This window comes from Pollicipes pollicipes, unplaced genomic scaffold (assembly GCF_011947565.3).
Source record: "Pollicipes pollicipes isolate AB1234 unplaced genomic scaffold, Ppol_2.1 Scaffold_7261;HRSCAF=8764_pilon_pilon_pilon, whole genome shotgun sequence".
Classification (NCBI taxonomy): Eukaryota; Metazoa; Arthropoda; class Thecostraca; order Pollicipedomorpha; family Pollicipedidae; genus Pollicipes; species Pollicipes pollicipes.
In genome coordinates this window covers 31,354,764-31,370,308 of record NW_023597054.1, presented here as the reverse complement: position 1 = coordinate 31,370,308, position 15,545 = coordinate 31,354,764, and the positions used below count along the sequence as shown (strand labels likewise).

Genomic DNA, 15,545 nt, shown 5'->3' with positions numbered 1-15,545 from the left:
ATTACATGGACCAGCACGACCTTGCCACTTGTGGCTTAGGGCCTGCACAATTTCTGAGAAATGTGACCTCCGGCATCTGCAGCCTCTGACGGTGACTGCTGACCTGTATAGTCTCTAGTCAAACTGTGCAACCCCGTCTGATCTCTGGACTTCCTCACCGATTTCGCTCCTGTCACGCGGCCTGACCCGTATGAGCGCTGACCTGTGCAGCCCCTAACGTCTGGCTCCTGACCTGAGTGACCTCTGACCATGCGAAGCCCGCGTGACCTGACCGCGGCCCGACCCGGCAGGACGTGTGGCGGCCGGCGCTGGTGCACTACGGCCGGGAGCCGCGGCCGCCCTCCTGGCAGGCGTCGGACACGGACTCGGACGACCTGGAGGTGCGCTCCATCACGGGGTCACGACCCGAGTACGGCGCCGCCGGCTACAGCAGCGCCAGCGGCGACGACGAGCCCGACCAGAAGTGGACCGTGGTGTGAGACGAGGACGAGCCCGAGCGGACCGTGGTGTGAGACGAGGACGAGCCCGAGCGGACAGTGGTGTGAGACGAGGACGAGCCCGAGCGGACAGTGGTGTGAGACGAGGACGAGCCCAACTGGAAGTGGACCGTGATGTCAGACTAGGACGAGCCTGACTGCAAGAGAGCCGTAGTGTGAAACGAGGACGACGAGATGGGCCAGAAGAAGACGGAAGCATGGGATGAGATTGACGGCATCGGCTTGAAGAGGACAGTCGCGTGAGAGGAAGACGGCATCGGCTGCAAGAGAAACTTGGCGTGGGACGACACATGGGCTCGGCGCGGGAACTGAGTGCACCACTGTGATACAGATAAACTATATCAAAATGGGGTATGGACGGTGCGGTAGGGCAGGACCGGGCGTGGTGACCGTGCGTCGGCCTGCCCAGCATCGTCTGACGCGCGCGTGTGGACGGGTCCCGGCTCACGAGACGGCATCTCGGCTCAGGTCACGGAATCTCGGCACAGACGCACCTCGCACGGACGCCCAACACCCGTGCTACACCGGGGCGTCACAGCGAGCGCCGAGCGGTGCGGTCTCATCGCCAGAGGACCCGTCCGCCGCCCAGACCTGGTCCGGGAGCCGCCCGTCCGCCCGCTGGCTCAACACCCGCCGGGCCGCTGAAGGAAACGTCACGCGCGGCGATAGGTCGGCCCGGAGGGACGAGGCGCCTCTGGAGCGCCGCCGCCGCTGCCACGCACCAGGTCAAGGTCGCGTGCTTCCCGGGGCCGCCGCGGCGCAGTGGCCGGCGGTGCGGAATGCCTGGGCCGGCCGTGCGGCGTCAGGGACGGGCCGCGTCGGTCGCCACGGTCACAGTCTTTCAGTCTGAGGTGCCTCAACAGCGGAGGGGCGACGGCCCGCCGCCCGCACCCGCCGCGGGAAGTCCGCGTGGGGCCGCTTGTGCCGCGCGCACACGGGGTCCACTATGGACAATCCACGTGCGGCTGTCCGTAGCGAAGGCACTCAAAGCATAATGTAGCTGATGCGGTTATGCGGGCTGTGTACTGTAGTGTGGTGCTATAGGGTCGGGGACAGATATTGCCAATGGAAGGCGCTGATGGGAAAATGCATGGCGTAGAAATTCGCGCACGGCACGGCTTACGCGACGGGGACGCAACGTAGTATGTAGCATTCGCACAGCTCTGGACTTCGGTTCATGGAGCAAAATATTCTTCCAGGAAAACGGCTACAGAGAACTGCTCGCGAGATTCAACTCAACGCATCTTCGAATGTCAGGATGGTTGCTTGTTGATGTAAACGTTGTGGTTATGTTTGGATAGCTTTCCCGGACCGCACAGATCTCCGCAGTAAACAATGATTTGATTAAATTACATCCCACGTAGCCCGCTAACAATTAACAGGTCACTCGTGTTTTCTTGCAATTAACATATATTAAACATCTCCACCATCCCAGAACAGCCAATGATTTCAAATTGCTGAGCTTAAAACAGAGCCGGACGGAGCTCGGGGCTCTGCTACTGACTCAGCGGTGGCGTGACAATGCCCCAGACCCGTCTGAGTCAGCGACGAGTCAATGCCCCAATGAGTCAGCGGCGCAAACCATTAGTGGCGGATAAGAACGAGCCGGTGGAGCGGAGCCCCCTTTCGAAAGGTAATAGTTAAGCCATTGATCCTCCGAGCAGCGTTGGCACTCGCGCGGACTCAGTCCGCCCCGTTTCCGTCAGAGGCCATCACATAAGAGCGTCCCTGATAGCTTCATCGCCGGGGGAGAAAATGGGCAATGCTTTCGCTATGACGCAGTGGCTGGCAATAGCTTGAACAGGTCACAAATGACCCTCCGCCATGCTAATTATAAGACGCGATATTTGCAATGACATTTGTTTTCGCCAAACGCTTTAAATACGCGGACCACGCGACTTTGTATGCGGGCGCTTTCCCCTGCGAACCCTGGGCTTACGCGGCCACAGACCTCGCCGTTTCCTGATCTGGAAACGGCGCTGGTTTGAACCAGCCACGACTCCTACCACTCATTCGGTGAATAAACGTACAGTTAGACATCTTTCGGACACTGCCGGCATCTCTCGCACCTTCCTTCATCGCGCAAACAGCTCTGGTACCAGGGCACATCCAACCCTTCGACTTAAGCTGAAAGCCGTACGAGCCTTGCGTGACACAAGCCGCATGGCTAGCTGCGAACATCCCCCGACGCGCCGCTAAGCTCGCGAGGACGTTGGCGCTTCCCCAGCCCGTCCGTTTCCGATCCTTCCCTTCCCCCTTCCGTCGACGGCCAGCCGGCCGGCTGGGGGTGTTCGCGAGCGGGCATTCCAGGTTGGTGCGGGCACGGGAACGGTGGGGCGTCGTCCTGCCACCGCTGGCACCGTCACCAGCTCCCAAGCCTCGGCGAGCGCGGCCGCGTGCCCGGCAGAGGGTCCTTCCCTTACCTCGGCAGGCGCAGCCGCGCGCCCGGTAGTGGGTCTTTCTCTCACCTCGGTGGACACGGCCGCTGGCATCGTCACCAGCTCCCTCGCCCCGGCAGGTGCATTCATGTGGCGGCAATGAGTCCCTCCCAGCCGCGTCAGGTACGAACGCGTACCGGCGATGGGTCCCTATCGAGTCACAAGCAGGTACGGGTGCGTAAAAGCAGTGGGTCCTTCAATTGCCACGGCAGGCACGGGCACGTGCCGGTGATGGGTCCCTCCCTTGCCACGGCAGGTACGGGCGCGTGCCGGTGGTGGGTCCGTCACCAGCCGGTGGCCGCCATCGATCGCCGCTGACGAATCAGAGCCCCGCTGTCTCCGGTCGGTCGGCCAGTCGCCCGACCGCACGCGCTCCCGGCCGCCAGCTCAGCCGCCCACCCACGCCCCCAACCCCAGATCAAAGATCGCCGCCGTCGCAGTATCGTCCCATATGAGATATCTCTCCACCAACGGAATATTTTTGAACGAGAGTTGGGGTTTCGGCGGCTACAATTTGACAGTCCCGACCCTGCGAAGCAGCCAGCTTTAATATGTGCTCGTAATTTGTTAAGTGACTGTGTGACGTTGATACCTTCGCGTATGGCGGATAATGGACTACAGATGACTGTAAGGGACACAGATCTATTAACCAGGCGGAACGGTGTGCAGCTAACGGACATACAAAAGCATCTAATCTGAGGAGGCTTTTACTATTTTGAGTGAGCTGCGACGGAATAATGGCTACATTGTGTGCACGATCGGACACGCCACTCAGTGTGCTGCAGAACCCAAGAGGCGAATGTATTCGTTTCATTTCCTGTAAGACGTGCATCTGTTTTAATTCCCCGAGCCCAGCAATCCCACCGCACCGTGGCAGCAGCCAGCTAACAATAGCTGCACGCGATGCTTGCGATGTTACGGCCACGGGTGAAACTTATCAGCTTTCGAAGCAGAAGAGTTATCTCAGGTGTCGCGCCTCTCTGGAAGCAAAGTCATATCTGCTGTTTGTTGTAAAGATGCCCAATGACAATTAACACAGAATACGAGTACTAACAAATATATGCACAGTGGTGTCGCTTACAATTCGGTCGACGACTACGATGTTAGCCCGATGATTACATGACAGAGCGCGTCCGCTGACTGAGCTGCAGTGGCCTCTGCCACCCGGCAATTCTATGCGCTTGGTAACGTCTGCTACGCCACCACCCACGTCTTGCCAGCAGTGCAGACGCAGTACAAAACAGCTCCGTTATCCGTACAGTCCGGCTAAAGCAGATCCCGGCCGTGCCGCCAGCGCCGCACCGCCAGACACGGCCAGGGGTGCCCGATTGTCGAGAGCGTCCGAGCAACGCTGGCTCGGAGCCACGTCTAACCCCTCCCTCTGTCCCCCCTCTCCCACCCCCCCCCCCCCCCCCCCACCACCTACCAGCTTCACTCGCTAGATGTATGCCACGCTTCCAGCGAGAGCGCCAAGCCCTCAAGCCGGTACATCCGTGACTCGATCTGGCGATGTGAAACGTGTATTGCGCAACAAATACAGCTCAGAACATCGTCCGTCTCGGCTGAATGAGCAGCGCCGCCAGCACGGCGGAGGCCGGCCACCTCAAGCCCAGCTCCCGGGTGTCACCGGCCGCCGGCCCTGACCGTGGTCCGGTCGGTGGTGGCGCGGCCCGGCGCCGCTGGCGTGCCAGACGTGTATAAATAGCGGCCCGGCCGGGCGGCAGCTCGCCACCGCCACCGTCGGCCCGCTATCGCCGCCATCTGGGGGCCCCAGGTCACGTGTCAGCCGGCGCGGGGTCGACGGCGAGGTCACCGCCTGCGGGCCGCCGGCGGCGGAGCCGCGCGCGCGCGCGCGCGCCGCGGCGTCCGCCCGCCTCCACTGCCCGCCGGCGTCCGGTAACAAAGGCGGCACACGCCGAGTCGGCGCACCACGCCGCCAAAATCGATCACCACCGACCGGCCTTGAAGGTCGGCCGAAACCAATCCACTCCCGGCTGGCGACAATGCAAATCCGGCGGCCCGGATCAACAGCGCCAGGCTCGGTCGCCTCCCCCCCCCCCCTCGACACTCCGACGGCAGTTTGGCCTTCCCCCCCCCCCCCTCCATCGACACTCCGACGGCAGCAGTTCGGCCAGCCCCCTCCCTTCGTCACTCTCCGACGACAGCCTTGCCTGCGCCCCCCACCCCCCTGTCGACACTCCGACGACAGCTTGGCCTACCCCCCCCCCCCCTCCCCCCCGACACTCCGACAGCAGCTTGGCCTGCCGCCGCCCCCGACACTCCGACAGCAGTTTGGCCAGCCCCCCCCCCCCTCGCCACTCTCCGACAGCAGCTCAGTTAGCCTCCCTCCACCCAGCCCTCTCCGATGACAGCAGTCTTGGTCAGACACCTCCCGGCACTCCCACGACAGCAGCCCCCCTAGTGAGACCCTCTACGGCACTCTCCGACGACAGCAGCCGCGCCGCCCGCCCGCCGCGGCGCGACTCACATCCGCAGCAGCTTGTCCTTGCCGCCGCTGACCACGCGCTGGCCGTCGGGGGACCAGTCGACGGCGAACACCTCGTCCGCGTGGCCGGGCAGGTCCAGCTGCAGCTTGCGGCTCCTCATCGACCACACTGGGGACAGACGCGGCCAGGCGTGAGCCGCCGGCCGGACGGCCACAGCTGGGCCGGCGCCGGCGCTGGTGCCCGGTCGTCCGCGCCGAACGCCGGCCGCCCGCGCGCGCGCGCCACCGACGCGTCGGCGAGCGGGGACGCAACCGGAGGAAGGGGAGGAGGCGGGGGAGCATAGTGAAGACATGCCAGCACGGACGAACGGAGGAGTGGGCGCACACGGCGCGGCAGCGCACTCAGACTTCTCACAAAGGGCGAAGAAGCAACGAAACAGGAGGTCCAACACAACGAACAACGCTAGAAAAGGCAGCCGGACAAAAACACAAAAAAAGCTTACAAAAAGTACCAGCCATGCTTTTGTAAGAAGCAACCAGCACAAACAGTAGCAAACAACGGCAATGAAGAGCATTATTTCAACCCTTGCACATCCATCGATCACGAGGCGTCCCGTTATGGGCCGAGCGTGAGGCCGGGCGGCGGAATAGTCGGCTCCTGACCCGGGCGTACACACCACAAAGGTGCCGCCGCCCACCTTTGAGCGTGGAGTCGGCGCTGCCGCTGACCAGCAGGCGGGAGTCGGCCGACCAGGCCACCATGTACACGGCCTGCACGTGGCCGCGCAGCGCCGCCACGAACCTGCCGAGCGCGCGTGTCACACAGGCGTCAGACGACGCTGATGGGCGAGCCGGCCGTGGGGCGGGGGCCACATCACGGCATCGGGCTGGGGCAACAGCACGGCATCGGACTGGGGCTGGGACCCACGGCACCGGGCTGGAGCGGGGACCCACGGCATTGGGCTGGGGCGGGGGGCCACACCACGGTGCCGGGCTGGAGCGGCGCCACACCACGGCACCGGGCTGGAGCGGCGCCACACCACGGCACCGGGCTGGGGCTGGGGACCCACGGCACCGGGCTGGAGCGGGGGCCCACGGCACTGGGCTGGGGTGGGGGCCACACCACGGTACCGGGCTGGGGGCGGGGGCCACACCAGGGCACCGGGCTGGAGCGGCGCCACACCACGGCACCGGGCTGGGGTGGGGGCCGACAACGGCACCGGGCTGGGGTGGGGGGCCCACGGCACCGGGCTGGAGCGGTGCCACACCACGGCACCGGGCTGGGGCGGGGCCGACAACGGCACCGGGCTGGAGCCGACAGGCAACACACTCCGCCTACAGCCGTTTACACTGTATACCTAGCTGGCTCGCTGTTTTACTTCTTTATCTTTACGACTGCGTCCCCACACATTGCACAATTGGCTAAAAACTAGATAGCATATTTTTTACAAAGTATTTGGATAGCTCATAGAGCTGACCCGGCATCATTACATTGAATCATTTCGAGATTGGCTGTCACGTGCTCGGGTGGGGGATCAAACTGCCCCCCTCCCCTCCCCTCCTGAAGGTTTATCCAGAATGGTGGTCGATCGGCAGGGCGTAGCGGCGCCAAATTTTTCATAGCTGTGGGAAATTGAAAAGCGGATCGTTTGGTGTCAAAAATTTAGATGAACCTTGTAAGGTCACTGACCTACGGCCGGTCAAGGTCAGGCCATGGATTCAGCGAAGTCAATTTCTAGGGAATTGTTAAATCTCATGCTACAGCGGAGTGCTAGACGAAGCCATACATCTCTGAGATACTTTCTTAGGCAACATAACAGTTAAATGAACAAATTAGATTGACCTAGAGTCAGGTACGAAGGTCCGGCCAAGGTAAAAAACAACCTGTTTTATTACTCTATGGCTTGCTGTACGGGGTAGTTTCTGGTACTCACTTCGAATTTATTGATAACTGTGACTGCATTATACTTCTTCCATGGATTTCTTTACGGTCAGAATAGGGCACTGACCAAAATGACCCGGTCAAAATTTGGTTTTATTGAACATACTGCCTAGAGTACTCTTTGTCACTTATTCAAATGCAAAACCCAAACGGTCCTGTATGAATTTGGGCACCATGACCTCCAAAGGTCAAAGAAGGTATATAACCTTAAATGACCATGTCACCTTTTGCTTAGAACGGGTGTTTAGGTTCCGCGGGTGCTTTGGAAACCAACCCGGACTTTGACATTGCTTCAACTTATTTGGCCTGAACGTCCCGACCTGAGAACTTCAAATTTTTCGCCTATGTGGGCTCACGTACAGGGCAACACACCCTGTAAATTTAGAGTGTCTAGCGTTTCTTAGTGCCTGAGATCTCGGGGGGGGGGGGCAAATTAACCCACTCACCCACCCGAGCGCAGGGTATCCAACCGGCCACTCTGGCGAGTGTTAACAATGTACCGGTAATGCTAATTTTCTTCGACATCGATCTATTCACCCCTGAGAAAATGGATCAGTGTGGTTTCTGAAGCTAATTCCAGACCTGATAATTTGCCGGAAGCCGAGGAATTACGGCTTCAACAGCTTTCGAAAGTCCTCATAATAGGCATATCTTTGGTGGACCGCACACAGACACGCGAACACGGCTATTACAAGAAACGACGTTTTTAGATACCTAAGTCCAAAACATATTCCTGGCACGACGTCCTATTATCTGACGCCATTTTGATGGCGAGCTCTTTTGACCTCGGGTAATCTCAGGCGACGGGACACACCAAGATCTCTGCCAGTTCAAAAGTACTGCAACCATGTCCGTAAGGCATGCCTGTAATAACCTCCCGGGATCGGTGTGGGGCAAGACACTTGCGAGCTGACAGTGTACGAACTAGAAGCCATCTGTCAAGCAGGCGCGTCGACCGGCAAGGGAAACGGAAGCAAACGAAACAAGCACCGCCTTACGGACACAACATCACGTGCGCCACATTTTCCATCAGTTGGACAGCCGCGGCATAGGACGGTCGCGCCGTTTGTCTCCGCCTCGCTGTCGGGCGGCGTGCTCCGCCACAAATGGCCCTGGAGCGATCGGCTGGCCGCTGCACAGTGCCTTGTTAAGGGGAGGTCCTGGGAAGTGTACTGACGCACGCCCGGCGGCCACGACACGGGTGCGACTGGGCCACCTTTACGACCAGGTGCCAACCACTTCCACGAAGTGGTTTGTTTTAATTTGCATTTTGATTTGACAAGCTGTGGTTATTCACTTCTGGGATGATATACGCGTTCCCCCTCCAATGGTTAGATGTGATGGTAGATCTTGTAGAGTGCAAAGGCCAGAGTAGAGTGCCAGAGTGCAGGTCAAAACTCCGTCAAAGGACTGGGACTATTCCAGGAGCATATTTTTAGTACATGCGGGTTCAAAAATGCGTGGTTTCTCGTAGTTATCACGTGTTCGTATTTCGCCGTGGTCTGCAAAAAGAACTGTTGATCCCGGGACCGCTTCAAATCGTTGGAACTTCAAGCCATAAGCCATTGCTATAGTCGAGCTCGAATGTTCGGCTCGCAAAAACCCTTTCCGTCAATTTGGGCTTTACTCAATTGGCTTCTGAGGGAGAAAATACATGTTCCAAGAAATAGGTGGAAAATCGCAGATCTCTTCACGTAAGAACTTACCAACACATTTTACATTCACGTTTTATGTGTATCCCACGCACACAAATCACACTATACATACCACACATTTTTGGCTGTAGAACGCCTGTCTTCTTTCGACACATCGCGGTACGTCCAACCCAGTCGTCAGTGAATGACACCTGTAGCAGGTGCGAGAGATACACCCGGCGGCTGTGGTGGGTCACGTCCCTCCGTCCGTCAGACAGGCCCAAAGACACGCCCGGCGGCTGTGGTGGGTCACGTCCCTCCGTCAGTCAGACAGGACAGGTTCAGAGACACACCCGGCGGCTGTGGTGGGTTACATCCCTCCGTCAGTCAGACAGGATAGGTTCAGAGACACACCCCGGCGGCTGTGGTGGGGCACGTTCCTCCGTCAGTCACACAGGATAGGTTCAGAGACGCACCCGGCGGCTGTGGTGGGTTACGTCCCTCCGTCAGTCAGACAGGAGAGGTCCAGAGACACACCCGGCGGCTGTGGTGGATCACGTCTCTCCGTCAGTCAGACGGACAGGTCCAGAGACACACCCGGCGGCTGGTGATGGGTTACATCCCTCCGTCAGTCAGTCAGACAGGTCCAGAGACACACCTGGCGGCTGTGGTGGGTTACATCCCTCCGTCAGTCAGACAGGACAGGTTCAGAGCCACACCCGGCGGCTGTGGTGGGTTACGTCCCTCCGTCATTCAGACAGGACAGGTTCAGAGACGCACCCGGCGGCTGTGGTGGGTTACATCCCACCGTCAGTCAGACAGGACAGGTCCAGAGACACACCCTGGCGGCTGTTGGTGGGTTACATCCCTCCGTCAGTCAGACAGGACAGGTTCAGAGACCCACCCGGCGGCTGTGGGTGGGTTACATCCCTCCGTCAGTCAGACAGGACAGGTTCAGAGACACACCCGGCGGCTGTGGTGGGTCACGATCCCTCCGTCAGTCAGAACAGGACAGGTCTCAGAGACACACCCGGCGGCCTGTGGTGGGTTACATCCCTCCGTCAGTTAGACAGGACAGGTCCAGAGACACATCCGGCGGCTGTGGGGGTTACATCCCTCCGTCAGTCAGACAGGACAGGTTCAGAGACACACCCGGCGGCTGTGGTGGGTTACATCCCTCCGTCAGTCAGACAGGACAGGTTCAGAGACACACCTGGCGGCTGTGGTGGGTTACATCCCTCCGTCAGTCAGACAGGACAGGTCCAGAGACACAGCCGGCGGTTTGTGATCCCTCCATCAGTCAGGCAGTTGCGAAAGACACACCCGGCGGCTGTGGTAGGTTACGTCCCCTCCGTCAGTCAGACAAGCGCGGGCAATGCCACCGCCGCGGGGGAGTCGGACACTATGCAACACGGACCGTAACCCGCGGCGGACCGGCTATTCCCAACACCAGCCGTGCCGCAGTCTGACCTAGATGAATGGCACAACTAGCAGACGGGAGCCGCTGCTTCATAAGAGGCCGGACGCCCGCCGCCAATGTTTGTGTTCTCAGGTGCTCGGCCAATTAATGAGTGATCACGGCGGCGGCTCGGCAGGCGGCGGCGGGGCCCAGATCTGCACCTCGCGCCGCCGCGCCAACGGTAACACCGGGCGCTGTCAGAGCCCGCCGCCCCGACGCGGCGGTATGCGCCGCCGCCAGCACCGAGCCACCCGCCGACCATTAGCCGTCCATAGCTGCCGAGTCAGGTCGTCAGGCGCGCGAGAGCTCGTGAGCCCCTGTCAGAGACAGCAGCGGAACTGATAACCTGTCATCTGCCATGATATTTCGCGGAGATTTTGTCTCGCGGTAGCGGCCAGCCGGGCACCAGCAGCTTGCCTTGAGGCGTCGGCCAAAACTTCGTCAGGAGGGCTCTGAATGAATGAGGATGTCTTGGTGATCGGGACGTATTGATGTCTGCGATCAATATCAATCAATCCCTACTCAACTGAGAACAGTGTTATCAGCGTGTATGTGTGTGTGTGTGGGGGGGGGGGGGCTCCTTGATCTTGTATGGACGTGCGTTCAATAGTAGGCAGTAGTGCATACCTATCGGCATTCGACAGCTGACGGCAGGCAATGGAAGGCGCCAGACAGGCGACATTTACGTTCGCGCATGGCGGAGTTTATGGCCGACCGGTCGGGTCAGGTCAGGTCAGCGGGGCCGACTGGCGGCTTGTGACCGGCCGGGTCAGGGTAACGGAACCGACTGGCGACTTGTGACCGACCAGGTCAGGTTAGCGGAACCGACTGGCGACTTGTGACCGGCCGGGTCAGGTCAGCGGAACCGACTGGCGACTTGTGACCCACCAGGTCAGATCAGCGGAACCGACTGGCGACTTGTGAGCGGCCGGGTCAGGGCAACGGAACCGACTGGCGACTTGTGCCCGGCCGGGTCAGGGCAAAAGGGCCGACCGGCGACTTGTGACCGGCCGGGTCAGGTCAGCGCAGCCGGGGCGGGCCGCCGGTGGCGGCGCCGGCTCTTCTGCCCCCTGTCCTGCCACTTGGCGTGCAGCCGGTCACCACCACACGGTCCTGGCCTCTGTACTCACGATCCAGGCCCGTCGGATGGTAAGTCCAGACTGGGGACTTATGACCCGGCACTTGTCAAACTACCTCTGCGCCGCAATGGTGAAGAATGCCACTTTTTCGGCCCCAAGGGCGGATGTCCGTACACATCCATCGCACCAGCGCGGAGTTCACAACGGCTTAGCGCCCGCACTTTAGCAATGCATGCATGGGGAGGTAATACCAACACCTGGCTCACTAGATGGCCCTCAACGACTGTGCCGGACAACTACGCACGCCTGTCACAGAGACGCCAGGCGCCGCTGATTCGGCGCCATCCCTGTCATGGGTGGGATGGGGTTAGGGTGGGGAGCAACCCCCCCCCCCCTCTAGACACTGAGGATGAGGGATGGCTACCCCTTCCAACGCACGTGGGTGGCCTTATCTTGACGGCAGGCTACTGCTGCCTGACAAGAGGCTGCCTTCCTCCGGTCCGGTGCTCCAAGCACACATCTTGGGGCTCCATACAAACTGTATCTTATGCCAGAGCGGCACAAGACACACCGGGCAGGCAAAGCTTCAACAAGGCAGCAAACCTGGGTCAGAAGACGCCCTGTTGGTCGCACCATTGCCAGACAGCCCGGTCACAGTATGCCGTCAAGCACTCACTTTCCCGTCTTGCCCTCCCAGAGGCGTATCGATTTGTCGAACGAGGCGGAAGCGATGAGCCGGGCATCCGGCGAGAAGCGGACGTCGTTGATCAGCTGTTGGTGGCCGGTCATCCGCGCTGCCGACAGACGGCGTGACCTCACCACGCGGCGCGAGACGGGCCGCGGCGGGGAGGACGACGCCACAAGCCGTGGGACACTCGGCGCCACCGTGCGTACCCGGACTCAAACACATTTACCACGCGCGCTGCGTGATGCACAGGACATGTGTAAGGAATGTCAGATTGTCCCTGACTGCACTGACTTAATTTCTTACTCTTCAAGGTGCGAAAGAAACCGTACCAGTCGCGAACATGTCTGCTTTCATTACATACGAACTGTGTGACGCCGCCTCACTGGAGTGTAGCGTCCACGCGTGCGTTGTGTTCTGCACGACCGCACGCTTCGACTATCCTGATACAGCCATGTGCACCATAACTCATCTCCTGGTTATGATTGATGATGGATCCACTCACCCAGAGGCTTAGTGCCCTTCACTGGATTCCAGAGGAACATGGTGAAGTCGTCACTGCCCGATACCAGTCTCTCCTCGCCACCGCTAGATGCCAGTAACGTCGCGTACCGCTTCTTGGCGGCTGCCAACTTCTCATCGTCTGTAAAACATGCCTTCATTCAACGAGCGCATACTCGCTGGTCCTCTCCCATAGCAGAAAGACGTTTGCATAAGCGATGAACGTCGATACGGCGACGGCAAGCCGTCAGCTGATGCGGAAGCACGCGTAAGTAGTACCTGTGCGTTTGTCCGCTAGATGGCCGACGTCGCCGGGGGTCATACGCTCCCGTCCGCATGGCGTAGTCTGTGCTCAGCGCCAGCGTGTTGACCCAGTGACCGTGGCCTTGCAGTGCCCGGCACATGGCTCCCTGTAGCATGGAGCACATACTAGCCATCACGAGCCGCTATATGCTATGCTGGGCATTTCAATCAGATGCAATCCTTGAATGAAATATGGTTGGATTCTGATGGGCGCTCCTACAACAGTCATTTTGCGCCCCTTGAGTGAAGTCTTTTGACGCTGCAAGCAAAGTTACACGTTGTGGGAAGTTCTAAAACGAACCAGTGCACCAAAACATGTGTTTGTGCACTATGACATGTTTTTTTGATTGCATGTTCCCACAAAAGCCTCTGCTTCATCTCAGCTATTAGTGCGCTTTTACTGTTACACAGAGCCAGCGCCGGTCAGCCACGGAGACTCACGTCGGTGGCGGCCCACACTCGTACACTGCGGTCTTGGGAGCCGCTGTAGAGGAGGTCGGCGCCGCCCCAGCGCAGGCACGTCACCGACTGCCGGTGCCCCGTCAGCACGCGCAGGCACCGTTGCAGCTGGGCGTCCCACACGCGGACGTCACCGTCCTTCGAGCTGGACGCCAGCAGTCGAGACTGACCCGACTCGGAGCTGAAACACGGCCTGATACGTCAGCAGCGTGACCGGGTTCGGTGCTGAAACACGGCCCGATACGTCAGCGCGTGACCGGGCTCGGAGCTGAAACACGGTCCGACACATCAGCCGTGTGACCGGGTCGGTGCTGAAACACGGCCCGATACATCAGCCGTATGACCGGGCTCGGAGCTGAAACACGGCCCGATACGTCAGCCGCGTGACCGGGCTCGGAGCTGAAGCACTGCCCGATACGTCAGCCACGTGACCGGGTTCAGTGCTGAAACACCGCCCGATGCGTCAGCCACTGACCGGGTCGACACACGGCCCGATACCTCAGCCGCGTGACCGGGCTCGGTGCTGAAGCACGGCCCGATACCTCAGCCCACCGCGTGACCGGGCTCGGTGCTGAAGCACGGCCCGATACCTCACCGTGCGTGACCGGGTCGGTGCTGAAGCACGGCCCGATACCTCAGCCGCGTGACCGGGCTTCGGTGCTGAACACGGCCCGATACGTCAGCCGTGTGACCGGGTTCGGTGCTGAAACACGGTCCGATACGTCAGCCGTGTGAACGGGCTCGGTGCTGAGCACGGCCCGATACATCAGACGTGTGACCATCTCGGAGCTGAAACACAGCCCGATACATCAGCCGTGGTGACCGGGCTCGGAGCTGAAAACGGCCCGATACATCAGCCGTATGACCGGGCTCGGAGCTGAAAACACGGTCTGATACATTGCCGTCTGCAGCCCGATACGATGCGACAGTTGACAATCGCGGCCCAGCGACACAATAGGCGTTCACAGAGGATACTGCAAAAGACGGACTTTCTACGGTTTCAGTTCAATTGACACACAGGCAAGGGACGTCAGGTGAAGACAGACAACAGCATGTGCAAAGGCTGCCAGCAGATGTGTGTGATCCACATGTGTGTCCGGTCAGCGGTTTGCCCTCCTGCTTGCCGGAGACCGGTTCCCAGAGGCGGACCTCGCCCGACTTGCAGCCGGAAGCGAGCAGGCGGCAGTCGGGCGACCAGGCGATGCAGAGCACCCAGTGACGGTGACCTGCGGCCGGCCACACGACGGTCGGTCAGGCGGCGCCCAGTCACGGTGGCCCGGCAGGGGCACTGCTGAGGCCGGACAAACCACAACCATGCAATAGTGACCGTTGTGACGTCCGGACGACGTGGATTGGTCTCACGGTGTGAAATAAACAAGCACGGTATCCCGCGAAACGTGCCACGCTAAAAAAACGCTCATGGGAACGACTGGTATACAGCCCCACTTTGCTGAACAGGTCGCACGTCAACCCGCGTTCGTTCCGTGCAGGACGCCACTGCTCGCTGCCATCACACAGTCAGACCACTCCTAGCAACAACCGCTCGGTCGCGACCCGGCTCGGGCCGCCACTCACTGACCGGGATGACGTCACTCACGGACTGGGTGGCGTCACACCGAGGGACGACTGACCGGTGCATGTGTGCTGGGGCGTTTCTGTGCTGACGTCCCAGAACCGGACCGTCTTGTCCCCGGAGCCGCTGGCCAGGGAGCGGCCGTCGGGCGAAAAGCTGGCCGAGATGACCGGTTCGGCGTGGCCGGGGATCGAGCTGCCGGACACGGACCAGAGACCGCTCAGAGCCGGCGTACCGGCTCGGGGAGGGGGAGGGAGAGGGTGGTTCCTCGTGACCAGACCGGCTCGGCGTGGCCAGGGATCGAGCTGCCGGACACGGACCAGAGACCGCTCAGAGCCGGCGTACCGGCTCGGGGAGGGGGAGGGAGAGGGTGGTTCATCGTGCCAGACCGGCTCGGCGTGGCCGGGATCGAGCTGCCGCACACGGACCAAAGATCGCTCAGAGCCGGCACCGGCTCGGGGAGGGGGAGGGAGCGGGTGGTTCATCGTGACCAGACCGGCTCGGCGTAGCCGGGGATCGAGCTGCCGCA

The 15,545-nt window shown here is 60.6% G+C and overlaps 1 pseudogene; it reads right to left on the bottom strand.

Annotated features, from left to right (window-relative positions):
* Positions 1-4,661: 4,661 nt before the first annotated feature.
* LOC119111298 (notchless protein homolog 1-like) overlaps positions 4,662-15,545 on the bottom strand; it is a 42,505-nt pseudogene continuing 31,621 nt past the window's right edge.